Source organism: Polypterus senegalus, chromosome 9 (assembly GCF_016835505.1).
Source record: "Polypterus senegalus isolate Bchr_013 chromosome 9, ASM1683550v1, whole genome shotgun sequence".
Taxonomy (NCBI): domain Eukaryota; kingdom Metazoa; phylum Chordata; class Cladistia; order Polypteriformes; family Polypteridae; genus Polypterus; species Polypterus senegalus.
This window is the reverse complement of record NC_053162.1, coordinates 138,728,916-138,745,165: the sequence shown is the minus strand read 5'-3', so window position 1 is coordinate 138,745,165 and position 16,250 is coordinate 138,728,916.

Below are 16,250 nucleotides of genomic sequence, written 5' to 3'. Positions count from 1 at the left end.
AAAACATGTTTTATATTCTAGTTTCTTCAAAATAGCCACCCTAAAACAATTTCAGGTGACTACCTGTTGAAGTTCATCGAGAGAATGCCAAGAGTGTGCAAAGCAGTAATCAGAGCAAAATGTGGTTATTTTGAAGAAACTAGAATATAAAACATGTTTTCAGTTATTTCACCTTTTTTTGTTAAGTACATAACTCCACATGTGTTCATTCATAGTTTTAATGCCTTCAGTGAGAATCTACCAATGTAAATGGTCATGAAAATAAAGAAAACACATTGAATGAGGAGGTGTGTCCAAACTTATGGCCTGTACTGTATATATATATATATATATATATATATATATATAGTGAAAAGACCAGTAAAACAGATATCTAATATTTCTGAATGCTACTTAAAAATGTTACTCCTGTTAAAACACTAAAAATTATTTTTGGGTTATTTTTGAACACATTTTTCTTATTGACATTTTTTCCTTTGTAACCAAGGATCTCATATGGTTACGCACCCTTTAATTTGTATTCAGTTATATTTTACTAAGCAGTTTTATAATGCTATGTTTTTGACTTTTGTACTGTTATTATTTTTCCCCTTACTCACCTAATCTTAGGATTAGTTGAATTAGTAGTGAACTTTCCTCATAAAATTATGTGGCCCTATAGTATAACTTTATTTTTTAATTGATTCAACTGCTCTCACATCTAGAATTTGGATATTAAATTTTAAACCTGTAACTCTTGATGTAATTTTTCTTTTCAAAAATTCTTCCATTGATGCATTATCTAAAAGGCATGAACAAACACCTGATAATACACTACAGGATATGCTCGACACGCTATAGTCACTAACATATGGCAGTTTAAAGTCTCCTGCTAACTTAACAGTATACTGTATAAGGGCCATGGCTGGAACATTGACATCCAGAAATATGCAGAAGTGCAAGATGAAAATACAAACCCTGCTCAGAAGATACATCAGCTCGGATTTGCACCAGGGTCCAAGGACTGAGTGGCAGCGAATTAAGTTTCTGCATCACCGTGATGCTAGTTTCACTTTTTTATTTAGTTTGCTTCACACTGCCAAAAAAAGGATATTGACAGTTATAGTGCAATTGAGTATGTTTTCATATTCAGTTCTTATGATTTAACAAGCATTGCACTCTCATTCCAATCATATCTTAATATCAATTGTCTTTGCTGAAAATGTATTAAAGAGGTATAGCTTAATAATTGCCCCTTCATTCTCTTTTTTTTATGAGCTTGCTTAACATGTATTCATTTTTGATATTCAGGTGAAACTTGCAAATTTACCTAAACACACTTTTGATAATGTGGATATATCAATTATATCTTTATTAGCTTGACATCTGTCTCATGTTTTGACCCTCACCACCTTATGCCAGTATAAATGAGAATAACTTTGCTGAGATTGCCCCCTGGTGTTAATCTATGTGCAGAATTGCCTGGTGTTCCAAAGAAATGCATTTCGTTACTAAGATGATGCTCTTTCTAAAAATACATTTATTTTAAAACTCATGTACATAGTAAAATCTAAATCTATTAATATTTTATACATTAATAAACTTCAGAAACAACAGAGTCAGAACTGGTAGAATATACCTTTCAAAATATTAGCTTCTCTTGGTTAGTTCCAATGTACTGAAAAAACCCAGATAGTATAAGGAAGCCTTCATAAAGACCAATACACGTTAAGAGCAGCTGTTTTTTCTGGAGAGTAGTTCTAATTATCACTTTAAGTTATGGCCTCTCTTTTCTAAAGCCTGTAAAAAAACTAAAAAGAGTTTAATTATCTTTAACCATAAAGGTGGTGATTACATTTTACCCAGTGGCACTTATTCAAGAATGGTAAAGCTTTCAATAAAGACAATTAAACAAAAAAAAAATTGCACAAGAGAACGCAGTTCACTAAAAGACTATGTGCTTAAAGATATAACTGCATAACCTTGGAATGTATGTGTTGAAAGAAGATTTAAATGCTGAAAAGTATGAACATGAACAAATATTACGAATCTGTCTTTAAAAAGACTAGAAGAAATAAAATCATGTAAAAAAAGAAAGATTCAAGGCAGATAAATGTTTATACTGATTTATACCAAGGATTTTTAAACTTTGATTTACTGCTGACTCTTGACTTTTTATAAAAACCTTAGGACGTTTTAATGAATTTGCTGAACGGATAAAATGGTGGCTAAATTTTTGAACAAGGATCACTGGCATGGGGTGAGCTTTCAGACCCAAAGAGTCCCAATATCAGATCCACATAGTAAGCCACACAAAATATATTTAATTTTTGAAAATTGAATTACATTTTTATGCCAAATAAAACAGAAACTAAGGTGTTGCATTGTGTGATGTCAGAGGAAACAGAACAATGGGAACAATAAACTTTGCCAAACTGCTAGAGACAACTATGTTCAGAAGTGATAGCTGGTGAAATTCTACCAGTGTTTTTAATTAAGCAGATGGCATCAGGTGAACCTAGTATTGCAGCAAGCTCAAAAGAAAACTTTTCTTCTTTTTGTCCTTCCTCTTCATCTCCTCCTATTGTAGACAACCGGAAGCTTATTAATAAAATGTGACCAGCCAGCTTCAAATCCAGGTAGGAACAATTATATATGGTATTTTAACAGAGACAAGTCAAGGAAAACACTGCAGTTTCAAAACGTTTCATTATTATTATGTCAATATTAATATTATTATGCCACAGTATCGGAATGCCCTGATTTACAAAAAATGGCAATGGTTTAATTTCATTTGGTCTCTGAAAAAAAATCATTTATTTGAATCATTTATTTTAGGTGAGTGGCAGTTTTGAAATGAGGTGTAAATGCTTTTTATTCAGGGTGTAGGGCTCATAAATTTGTGCCCTGCCAGTAACTAGGACATCAGGATGACAAAAGGTGACATTGTTCTAGATAGCAAGAAAAATATTAAGAAATGTTGCTGAAACACAGAACATTCTATAATTCATTGGTTCAGAATTTCAGACTGTTCTGGTTTAACTTGGATACCTGGAACAACCTTGGATATTACCTGGAAAATGTTTTTGAGAAGTCATGTCTTTTTCTAACCCACCTAATCCCGGCTAGAGCCGTCTGGGGTTGCTGGAGCATATTTCAGCTACTGTAGGGCACAAGGCAGGAACAAACTCCAGAACAGGGCATCAGTCCATTGCAGGGTGAACACACACACACAACCTTATACTAGGGCCAATTCAGCACAGCAGCAGTCCCAATTTCAGGTGACCCATCCGTGTAGGCGCATGGAACGTCTTGTCTCTCCGACATGATGATCATCTTCCTCTGTTGTCGGAGCACCATTGTAAACAATGCATTTCAGTGGTACCACTCTATGAGGTGCGCAGACCTGGGACTGGCCAGGTGGTCCTTTTGATGGAGTCTGATGTCACTCCTTTCAATGAACATATTATGAGACTCAGATTAACGTAATCTCTGGGTACCTTGTCTGTTGTCTCAGTGTGTGCTTCAACCACGGTGAGTGATGTCTCGGTTAGGGAGACATTTTATTTGCAGCTTAGCTCTGTGGTTCATGGGTTCCCACGAGGTGACACTCCTCTGGTCATGGGTAGTTTCAGTGCAGGGCTATGAGGATTGTGTCACTCTCCATGGGTCTGGAGACCATGATGAAAGTGGCTCCATGTTCCTTGACTTTGCAAAATGTTAGGGGCTGTGGATTGCTGGATCCTCGTTCCAGCACCCTGAACTACATCGTTGGGCTTGGTACTCTACTACTGGTGGTACAGTGAAGGAGATCGATCACATCCATGTGGGCAGATGCTGGAGGCTCTTATAAAACTGCAGGGTCTACAGAAGTGCCCACTTTGTGACTTCTGACCATAGAATTGTTGTTGCTACTCTGAAGATCCAGCTTAGGTCCATTAGGCTACCATCTACTAAAAGAAAGAAGCTGGACTCCAATCTGTACCAGGAACTGAGAAGGATGGCTGCGAGGGCTCTAAGGGCAGATAAGGAGGCCTTTGATAGTGAAATTTTTTAGCAAGTGACACACCATCTATGGTCTAGTGTCTCACGTCCTGCTTACAGAGGAATCAAAGCGTTACGCACATCTGAATCGCTTCCTTGGAGAGTCACAGTAAGGGCAAGTGATGGAATGGTCCTTACAGATAACACTGCAGTTGTGACCCCTTGGGCTGGCTACTTTGAGCAGCTGTTTAAAGATTATTCACTGACTAGGATGTTGGACATCTCTGGGTCCACAGTTCTTGAGGCTAATCTTCCAATTAGCTATGAACCATCCAGTCTCACTGAGAATGCACAGGTGATTAACAAGCTGAAGGCAGGGAAGGCTGCAGGGATCTGTGGTATCCAGGGTGAACTTCACCAGGCTGTTGGTAAGGCTGTCCTCTTGGGATTGGAAATAATCTTTGCTTCCATTTGAAGGAAAGGCATCATCCAAACTGACTGAAAAATTGGACTTGTCATCCCTCCCTGGAAAGGGAAGGGTGATTGCCTGGATTGCAGCAGCTAGAGGGGGATAACACTACTCTCAGTACCAGTTAAGGTCCTTGCTAGGGGCATCCGCAGTAAGATCCATGATTACTCGCTCACCTACTAGCGACTGAAGCAATCTGGTTTTAGGCCTAAGAAGTCTACTATTGACCATATCTTGGCAATGTGGGTTCTCATGGAAAATAAACATGAATATCGGCAGAGTTTCCTTGCAGCCTTTGTCACTTTTTGTAAAGTATTTAACTCAATTGATTGAGCTGCCCTGTGAGACATCCTGAGGCCTTGCGGGATCCCCTGGAAGGCAGAACCTCTGCATTTTTCCCAATTTATTCTGGGATTCATCAGGGGTGTGTTCTTGCTCCTATTCTGTTCAATGCTTGCATGGCTTGGTTGTTGGGCAGAGTTATATGGTCCAGCAGCTGTGGAGCATCTGTAAGTGAAGAAAGATTCACTGATCTTGACTATGTCAACAATGTTGTGATCTTCGTGAAGTGAATGGGGGTTCTGATCGGGGCTCTTGAGAGACTGAGCAAGGAGTCTGAGTTTCTGGGCTTGCAAGTGTCCTGGATAAAAACCAACATCTAGACCTTTAATGACATCTTCAGCACAGTCATCAGCAGTGTGTCTGTCCGTGGAGAGAGTGTCGACCTTGTCGATAGATTTACTTACCTTGGCAGTGACATTCATGTCTCTGGTGGCTCTTCTTATAAAGTCATTAGACGAATTGGGAGAGCATGGGGGTCATGAAGTTGCTGGAAAGGGGTGTGTGGTCCTCCCCATATCTTTGCAAAAGGAAGAAGGTCCAAGACTTTAGAGTCCTGGTGCTTCCTGTATTGCTATGTGGTTGCGAGACATGGATGCTATCTAATGACCTGAGATGAAGACTGGACTCCTTGGGTACCGCTAGTTTGAATTTGTGTCAAGCGAGCAGTTACTCAGTGTCCCAAACAAGGCACATTACCTGCATTGTGAGGGAGCATCAGTTATGGTACTATGGCATGTGGTGCAATTCCCAGAGGGTGATCTGGCTCTCAGGAATCTCATTGTTGAAGACCATAATGTCTGGGCCAAGCCAAGGGGACATCCATGTAACACCTGGCTGTGACAGATAGATGGTTGTTTCCAGGGAATGGGAGTGGACCACATGTCTGCCTGGGAGGTTGCCAACAAGGATCCTGAGCTATTTTGTCGTGTAGTGGGTGCGGCAAGGCGCTGTACCAGTGTATGCTCCCCATCCTTAATTGACCTGACCAATCTTAGAATAAAGGTGCTATTCATGAAGAATTAATAATTGTGAAATACAAAACAATATAACTATCAGCTGCTTTTCTGCTTCACTGTTTGATTAAGAACAAGTTGAACACATTAATCAAAAAGTTGTAATTTATTAACAGCAAATCATTAATTGAAAGAAAGGTCTATAAAATAAGGAGAAATGAATAACTAATTTTATTTAATGCAATTAGTTTATGCTAAAATCTGATTCATAAAATAAAGATCAATTATTCGGAATGGCAGCACACTGGTTCCTCACACCTTCAGGATCTTAGGTTTGAATCCCAGCCAAGGGCACTTCATGTGTGAAGGTTACACATTCTCCAGACATTTGCATACAGTATATATTCCTCTAGGTGCTGTCGATTTCCTTATACTTCCCAAATACCTACAAGATGGGTTATTTAGTAACTCAAATTGATCCATTTTGAGTGAATGTGGTTCATGTGCTCTGCAATAAATTTATGCCTCATCTAAAGCCGATTTTCCATTTTCAGCCCAGTGCTGTTGGGATAATCACCAGTTTAATCTAGAAATGGGTGGATGGATAATGTTTGAAGTCAACCAAAAAGATTACTGAAAGAAATTCATTATTTACATTACATATAATGTAAAATTAATTAAGTGGTTATTTAAATAGCAAAAGGAAAATGGCAAAAGAAGTAGACGGAAAACATAATAAAGTAGTATACTGTGCTAAGCTGCATATAATTGTTGCCAATTCTCAACAAAACCAAGAATAATACTGCAACAATAAGTGAGATGGAAAGACAGTGGAACACACATTGAATGAGTGTAGAGCCTGAGATTGGGCACATTTTATTCAACAGCCGCACTTCCAGAACAATCACCTTCCACTATGACCATGCAAAACACCTTGTAAAGTAACATTTACTGAAACTAGCCATGGCGCTGTTTATGAAGTAGCATTCACTCCCTTAACTTCTGCAAGGCTCTATTTATACAAAGCTCTGGGAGGCTCTGCCTTCCTTCTTCACTCTTTCCAGGCTTGAAAACTGTAACACTAATGTTCCAGGGGTTGAAGGAATGCAGAGGTTAGCATACCTGTGTGACATTACACTTTCAATCACCCAACCTGCCCCACCTATGTTTAGGGTAATATGCTGGCTACTACAGTATTATTTGCATCCAGGATCACCTGCATCCTGATACTGTGATATTGCTTACTTATCTCTTACGTATTCACATATGCATGCTCCTCCACTCTTGGAGCAATGAATGTTATGTGTGGGCTGATTTGCATGAATGCAGCTTGATTTAACATTACCTCACGTGAAATATCTAAATTTGAGTATTACTTCACACATTGCAAGGGCATTCAAAGTTTGGTGCAATATTCAAGAAATGGTTGGTTGTGACATACCCAAATTACTGCAAATCTGCATTTTAGATTACCAACTTTGGCAAACAATGCATGCCTTCTCCGAGTTGATGCAGTGATCACAAAACATAAAAGATTTGTTATGTATTTTCTTCTGTCTCTGTCAAATCAATATATTTTTTGGAGTTCATTGTTGTTCAGCGTTTCCAAAACATTGTTTCTTTCCAGGAATGTGCATATCAGTCTGTGTCTGATCACCATCTTCTGGCCACTCCTAGTGACTTAGGACAGCTCACAAGCTCTCCTAAATTGTAGTCTCCTAAATTAGGGAAATTGATAAAATTCTTTTAGTTCTACCCTCAAGAGTAGGATTGTTGAGCCAATTAGGGCTGTTTTCCTACTCTGAGATGCTTGATGAATACAGGCATTGATTTTATACGGTATAGACACATACAGCATTTCCTACAGCTGTCTAGGAGACTCTGGCAGTTTACTTAGAAAATTTTGATGAAATGGACTTTTTAATTTGCCCCAGTTTATATATATTTATGTATGGATGTGTTAGGTTACATCATTAGAATGACTGACATTCCAGTTGGCTTTTGCTGTTATGAAGGACTTTAGCTCCCAATAATGCAGTCCATGATTACCATGATCTGCTGATTGACAGTTTAACATCTTCGCCATGTTTTTTTATTGTAAAACATGTCTCCCTTTTTTTCCATATGCCATTTCCTGCATTTGAAATTCTTAAAGAACTATCCATAAGGCAATAAAAACAGATGATTTTTTTTTACAAACACAAGAATAAAAACTGAGTGTTCGAGATTAGTCAAATAAACCATAACGTGGCATTTATTAAAAATGATATAAACTGGTTCACTTATTTTACAATTAACAAATAATACATACCTTTTTACTTTGCAGTTTATTTAGCCATTCATCCCTTTTCCAAAGCCAAAGGGTCATGGTGCAGCTGGAGTCTACTCCAGCAATTATCAAGCATAAGGCAGGAGCATTCCCTGCATATCTTTGGACTGTGGGAGGAAATTCACATGGACATTGGGAACAGGTAGCATCTATGATGTAAACTCCAGTGTTCTTGCGAGGCAGTGGCACTACATTGTGTTTATTTATTTATTTTTTATTAAATGGAAGTTTATGATTGGGTAATTTGTTCATTTGCATTTCTGTAAGGTGGATTAAAATTCAATGTGACTTAAAAGAGCTTTAAGTGTTTTAGTTAAATAAATCTTTTCCTTGTGATAAATATATGTGAATAACAATACGTCACCCCAAATAGAGAAGGCCAAAACCATCAGAAGCGCTTGAAAAACAAATGATTACAAAACTTTAATATTAAAGTTATTGTTTATGTGAATAAAGTAACAACTCAATCATGTGTGATGAAACATCCATATTGAATTTTTAAATACCTGCACCCAGACTCCGAATGGGTGCAGGTATGTTCATGCTGGTGCCACCTCGAGGTTGATTGAGATGCTTGGCTGATCATGCATTCACAACTCAGAGTAGGTGGAGGACAACACCTACACCCAATTGGGCAGTATATAGGGAGCCTGCACGGCAGAGAGGAGATTGAACAGAGATAAAATCAAAGAAAAAAAGAGGAAGAAAGAATGGAAGTTAAGGAAGGATAGAGAAAGACAGGATGCTGAGAAGCCTGCATTGTAAGGAGTGGAGGCTGGTAGTCAGGACAATGCCCTGATGAAGCGAGTTCAGGGCTGGACAAGGAGCGCTTCTTAGAGTAATGAAAGGGAGAAGGAGCAGCCCTGTTGTGCAACATCTCTCTTATGGATGCCAAAAGACTGGTTGAGGGAGATATGATTGGGGTTCGGTTGGGAGTCCTAAGGATGCTGACAGACTGGCAATAGGACCCCAAACCCAGGATTTAGTGGATGACTGCACCTATCAGCAGCCATCTCTTCATGCTGTAAGGTCCTGATGTGATAAGTTGAGTTGACACCCCGACTTTAGAGACAGACATTGGGGCTTGTGACAGTTTTCATAGAGAAACCTGCCTGGGATTTTAACCTCATTTTTGTCAGCTTATTTTGTGATTTTAACCTCCACATTTCACTGTTTTTTAATATAAGCACTGAACACTTTGCAACAACCTCTTGATGACTGCGTGAGTCTTCATTTGCCGGGTTCTACTTGATTAATGACTATTGACAGTTCTGGATTCAAGAGACTCGGGGGAGAAACCAGGGAGCCTGGAGCTGACCCCGACTGTCACATCATATCAAACACAAACATCAAAAATATTCAAATATTTATATAAGAGTATATATATGAGTTCAAAATAAAAAATTAAGTCAAAAATACTGTGGTGGGCTGGCACCCTGCCTGGAGTTGGTTTCCTGCCTTGCGCCCTGTGTTGGCTGGGATTGGCTCCAGCAGAACCCCGTGACCCTGTGGTTAGGATATAGTGAGTTGGATAATGGATGGATGGAAGTCAAAAATATTAACAATCTGGAGAACAAAAATGACTCAAAATACAAGCAACTTCAAAGCCTAAAATCCACAATGCAAGATTTTAAATCTTATAATGTAAAACAAAAAGTAAAAAAAAAATCAAAAATTCTGAAAAAACTAATCTTTTAAAAGAAAATTGTGGCTAAGGCAGCAGATATTATACAATACACTATAAGTTCTTAAGTGACTGGAGTCTAACTGACCACAGACCTTGTAAGCCCTAATTGTCAGTTTTCAATTCTATAGACAAAATGTACAAATGAGGATAAGGGAATGAAGAATGATTATAAATACAAAAAAGAAAGAAATAGAAACACAGCAGCAATAGGGGTGTGTGGAGAAACAAAAATCTAAAGGAAAAACAAGAGGGTTAAACACAGGAAAGATAAGGAAAAGATGCAATGGTGAGGGAACTAGTATGGGGCAGAACTGAGGTGTCCGAAAGTGCAGAATATAAAATGGTATCTTGCTTGTATGTTTGCAAATCACTTACAGATATTAATACAGACTTTACAAAAAGGCATTATGGATTTAAGTAATGACATTTAAATGAGCCATTCCTTATAGTATTTCAAGCAGTTTTAAAACCATCCCTGGACATGACCAACAACACAATTTAGAATCACTAATTAACATTACATAAATGTTTTGGAAAATAAACTACAGGATTTGAAGACCAACTCATTCAGAGAATATCCAGACTCCACATAGACAGGGACACTGTTAGATTTTACCTGGGGCACTGGTTCCACAAGACAACAGCATTAACCAAAAAAACACTGTGGCTTGTGTCAGAAGTCACCATTCCACCAAACACTCAGATCTAGTAGTTCATGTATTGAGGATGCACCAGTGGCGAGTGAGAGACAAAAGAACTAAGTACAAAGAGTGTGAAGTGTGCATCTATTTTAAAAGTGTCAAAATGTAAAATATATTGACCTTCATAAATAAATAGTAACAAAGCAGTGCATGTGAAATAGTTAATAAATAAGAGAACAAAATAGCCATAAAATCCTTAGAAACAATCAAAAGGTTCACAGTTACATTTGTAGGGCAGCAATCATAATACATTCCATCGATATACATGCATCATTGCATACTTCATCCTTTTATCATTGAAGTTTCTAGCTATGCTTGCAATGCCAACTCCATTATCATGCTTTTGCACACTTGTATGTGTCTGAAGTTCCTCTGGCAACGATCTCCATGTACAACCTGCTCACAGTCAGCAGTTAAGCCATATATACAGGAATTCGTCATCAAGATTGCTTTTCTGCCACCTTACCTCAGTATCTGCAGAATGAAACAAAGTCCAAAATGCCTCTGCTATCCCTTGCTAAAGCAGGATATGTTTCATATTGCTCCCTATTAAGGCTTGCTCTTCACAAAGGAGAACACTACATGCCCAGCACTCTCATCTCACATTTTGTCTCCTCGCCTCTAAAACTACCCAGACTCTGCCTTTGCACATCTGCCTTTGCACAATTCTATGATCCTTGGTACTGTAGGTGCTTCATTAACTTCACACACTTAGCCACTAACAAGGGAAGGTGTCCTAGATTACTAATCCACATGTGCTGATTTAATTGCCTATTCTCACATAAGTGCCATGCCCAAACAGCTTTCCTGCTTACCCATGCTATCAAAGCAAGGCACTATTGCCACAGACCCATAGGCACATGGTGCCACAGATAATATAGGCACACAATAAAAGCAAGTTACCAAGCAATGCCATTAAATCAGCAGCCTGGAAAATTGTAATCTTACACTGAATGTTATTTACACACTTTTGTATAATGCATATTTGGAATATTAAAACAAAAGGGTAAAATGAGATTTCATGATGCAAGGATTTGAGTAAAAGTATACAATGGAAACAGATTAAGTAAATGTTATGTTAAAGAATGTAGTATTGCAGGACATAGATGGCGGAAATGAAAATGAGACTGGAGAAGCAAATCATGATAGTTACTCCAGGGAGAGAGGTGGCAGCAACCAAATGATACCACTTTACTTCATAATCCTACAGGACTGCATAGGTGCTCTAATCTTGAACCCAAGAGACAGGAAAACCACTTGAGGTTGTTCCAGGATAATAGCCTTACAGGGGCCCACAAAGGCAGCTAAAGTGAACTGAAAAGTTTTGAGGTACTAAGAAGATGATGTGAGGAAACCTGAGGTTTGTGGAGAAGGTATTGCCTGGTCAAGAAGACAACTAGTTATGAGTGATCCCTGCAGATTTTGCATCTCAGTGAGTTTGGCATAATCATGAACATTCTTGTGAACTTCGCCAGACTGGCCAAATATTCCATTCCAGCTTACAAAGAAAATTATAGGTGTGGGAATTATTATACATAGAACAATCTCATTTGTAGTATCAGATGTAGTATCTGATCTTGAAGGGAGATGTGTGATCGTCATGGGTAATTTATTTAATTGTAAAGTGATTCTGATAAATATCTATGCACCCCCCGGGTCCTCCCTGCATGGAGTTTGCATGTTCTTCCCATTTCTGCGTGGGTTTTTTCCGGGTGCTCCAGTTTCCTCCTGCAGTCCAAAGACATGCAGGTTAGGTGCATTGGCGGTTCTAGATTGTCCCAAGTGTGTGCTTGGTGTGTGTGTATCTGTGTGTGCGTGCCCTGTGGTGGGATGGAGCCCTGCCCGGGGTTTGTTTCCTGCCTTGCACCCAGTGTTGGCTGGGATTGGCTCCAGCAGACACTGCATGCACCCAATGTGGATGATAGGGACTTCCTCTAGAACTTATTTGCATCCATTCCCAATGTGAACACTCATAAAATTATAATGGCTGGGGCCTTTAATTGCACCTTAATTGTGTTTTAAATCCAAACCTAGATAGGTCTCCTTCCACAGGGGCGATGACAATTAACACTGCAAAGAAAATTATACAGTTTGTAACTGATCACAACTTATCAGACTCCTGAAGAGTTCTAAACCCAAACTCAAGAGAATATTCCTTTTACTCACCAGTGCATCACTGCTACTCAAGAATTGATTATTTCTTTGTAGATAACAATTTCTTGCTTATGATTAAATCTTGTAAGTATGATGCTATTGTTATCGCCGACCACTCCCCATTGACCATGAAGCTAAAATCATTACGCCCCACATACTCATCTCACAGCCGGAGTCTTTTATTAGCAGACAAGAACTGTACAGAATTTATATCCAAGCAAATCCATTTTTTTTAGAGACAAATACATTCTCATAGTTTTCTGCAGGGATACTCTGGGAAACGCTGAAGGCTTTCTTAAAAGGACAAATTATCTCATATCTTTCCCACAGAAGAAAATTGGAAACCAAGAAGGTATCAGAGATAATCAATGAAATTACCGGAATACATCAAGAACATGCCAGGTGTTCAAATGAGGCACTTCATAGGAAAATACAGGCTTTGCATTCAGAACTCAACCTCTCGACAACTAAAGAAACAGAACAACTCATTTTTAAATCAAGACATTATTACTATGAACATGGAGAGAAAGCTAATAAGATCTTGGCTCAACAAATTCACAAGCTGGAAGTTCGTAATGCAATCCCAGCAGTCACCAACACAGACAGACAAAATCATTGCCATAAAAATGTAATGCACACATTTAAAGACTACTATAAGTCCTTATATTTTAAAGAGTTTAAAGAAGACAAGACACAACCTAATGCATTTCTGGATGCCTTACAGATACCACAACTAGATACTCTCAGTCCAGAGGAATTGGATAAACCTCTGGCACTATAAGAATTACTAGATGCTATAAACTCACTTCAGAGTGGGAAAGCAGCAGGCCCAGATGGATGCCCTGACGAATTTTATAAAAAAATTCTCAATTAAGCTAGCTTCCCTTTTATTAGCAACATTTACAAAAGCTAGAGACAATAAAATTCTAACTCAAACTTTTCACCAAGTCTTAATTACTGTTTTTCCTAAGCAAAATAAGGACTTATTACAATGTGCCTCATACAGACCAATTTCACTTCTGAATAATGATGTTAAGATTCTCTCCAAAGTCCTAGCTAGAAGGATTGAGAAAGTGCTTCCTTCAGTAATATCACAAGACCAAACTGGATTTATTAAAGGCAGACACTTAGCTTCCAATCTTCGACTCCTGTTTAATGTAATATATTCACCCACAAAGTCTAACACCCCAGAGATCTTATTATGAAGGGAATTATCAGAGAAGGACTTGAAGAGAAAATTTCTCTATATGCAGATGATATGGTAGTGTATATATCAGATCCACAAAATACTGTGCCTGCAGTCCTAACAGCACTAACAGTATTTCAAAAGATTTCTGAGAATTCTTTCCAGAGAATTCTCAAGCACACAATATTAGATTGGACACCTTCCCTTTTATCATTGCAGATCAGTTTAAATACCTAGGGGTAAACATCATAAGTAAATATAAAGCTCTTTATCAACAAAAGTGTTCCGTCTGTATGGAAAAGATTAAGCAAGACTTGCATAGATGGTCTAACCTTCATCTCACTTTAGCCAGAAGAATTAACATTGTCAAGATGAATATCCTTCCTAAGCTTCTTTTTCTATTTCAAAACATTATACATAAAAAAATCATTTTTTTAGGAAATTAGATTCTAACATAACCTCATTTATTTGGAATTCAAAACATCCACGTATCCAAAGGGTGACCCTACAAAGACATAAGGGAGAAGGCGGCATGGCTGTACCTAACTTTCAGTTTTATTACTAGGTGGCAAATATACAAGCTATAAAAACCTGGACATTGACACAAATAGATGAACATACACAGGCTTGGTCTGCAACAGAAATAAAATCCTGCTGTGCTTCTTTATATTCCTTGCTTTGTATCCCAATAAGTACAAGTCATTGCCAATATACTAACAACCCAATTGTGCTTCACTCACTCAGAATATGGAACCATTGTAGGAAGTATTTTAAGATGGAAAAGCTTTTATCTGTGGCACCTCTGCACAAGAACCAACTTTTCATACCCACTCCAACGTATGCAGTTTTTAATGTCTGAAAATCTTTCAGGATTAAATCACTTAGAGATCTGTACATAGACAACGTCTTTGCATCCTATAAACAATTACACTCCAAATTTAACTCTCCAGCAACACATTTCTTTCACTACCTTCAAATAAGAAATTTTGTAAAACAAAACCTGCCCAATTTTCCTTACCTCCCACGCAACTCTATTCCAGAAAAAATATTGATCACACTTGAGGACTCGGGCAGTATCTCTGTAATATATAAAAACATTTTACAGTCTCTCCCTTTCAAAGATCCCAGAGTATAGTGGGAAAAGGATCTATCACTCAGCATCTCAGAAAAGAAGTGGATGGTAGCAATGCACAGAATTCACTCGAGCGCCATATGCACAAAGCATACAGTTATTCAATGTAAAATTATATATCGAGCACATCATCTGTCTCATTTAAAATTGTCCAAAATGTTTCCAGGGTAAGATCTAACCTGCGAAAGTTGCAATCAAGTTCCAGCCTCACTGGGCCATATGTTTTGGGCATGCACCAAATTAACTTCATTTTGGACAAAATGATTTAAATATCTATCAGACATCATTGGTGTCACAATCACTCTTAATTCATTAACAGCTGTGTTTGGTGTACTCCCAGATGGGCTTAAAGTGTAGAAAGACAAACAAAATGTAATTGCTTTTACCACACTATTGGCACGTAGACTTATCTTGCTCAACGAGAAGAATACTAACTCACCTATTTTAAGTCAGTGGGTAACTGATATTATATACTATTTGAAACTGGAAAAAATCTAATTCTCATTTAGAGAATATGTACAAAACTTTTTCAAAACCTGGCAGGATCTAATTAATAACATTTTTGAATAAGCATTTAAATCGAGGAAGTGGATTCTCTCCCCCCTTTTTTATTCTTTATTTTTATTCATTTATTAATTTATCTATCTACTTATTTTTACTAGTTTAAAGTTGTATTCTGCTGGCCTAGCTCTCTTTCTCATGGGTGGGTGTTGTTTCAAACCTAGTTTTGTTAAACTTGACTTGCTTGTATGAAACGTTATTTGATTTAAATAAAAAAAAAAACTTCACCAATCTCAGTAAAATGCACTGAAGTCAATAGAAAAGGAGGAACTGAAGTCGTTTTGAGTGAATTAAAATGGTGCAGTGGTCTTTTAAGTGCCCCAGAGGGCTTAGAAAGTATTTGCCTTGCCAAATATGCTGGACTGATTATTGTGACCAAAAATGTGACCTGCGCTATGAGACAGCAGTGCCAACCACTGCTCCACTGTACCTCAAACAGCAAAAGATGCACACTGAACAACCACCAAAAAAATTCAAATGTACACAAACTAGCAACATATAAAAAAAATAAATAAATATATTGACATTGCACTCACCGACTTCCAATCCTGAGGCACACATTAACTCTATCATTAAGCAAAGGCACGAGACTGGCTCAATTCATTGTTTTAAGTCATGGCTTTGGGCACAGCTAGAATGTCTTCTGTGTCTCTAATCTATCTGAAAAGACACTTTGCACTTTTTTCTGTATCAAGAAGACAGAAATGCCTTGCCTTGTAAATAGTAATAAATTGTGACCACCTCACCTCCAGAAGAAGTTAGAGTTAATAATA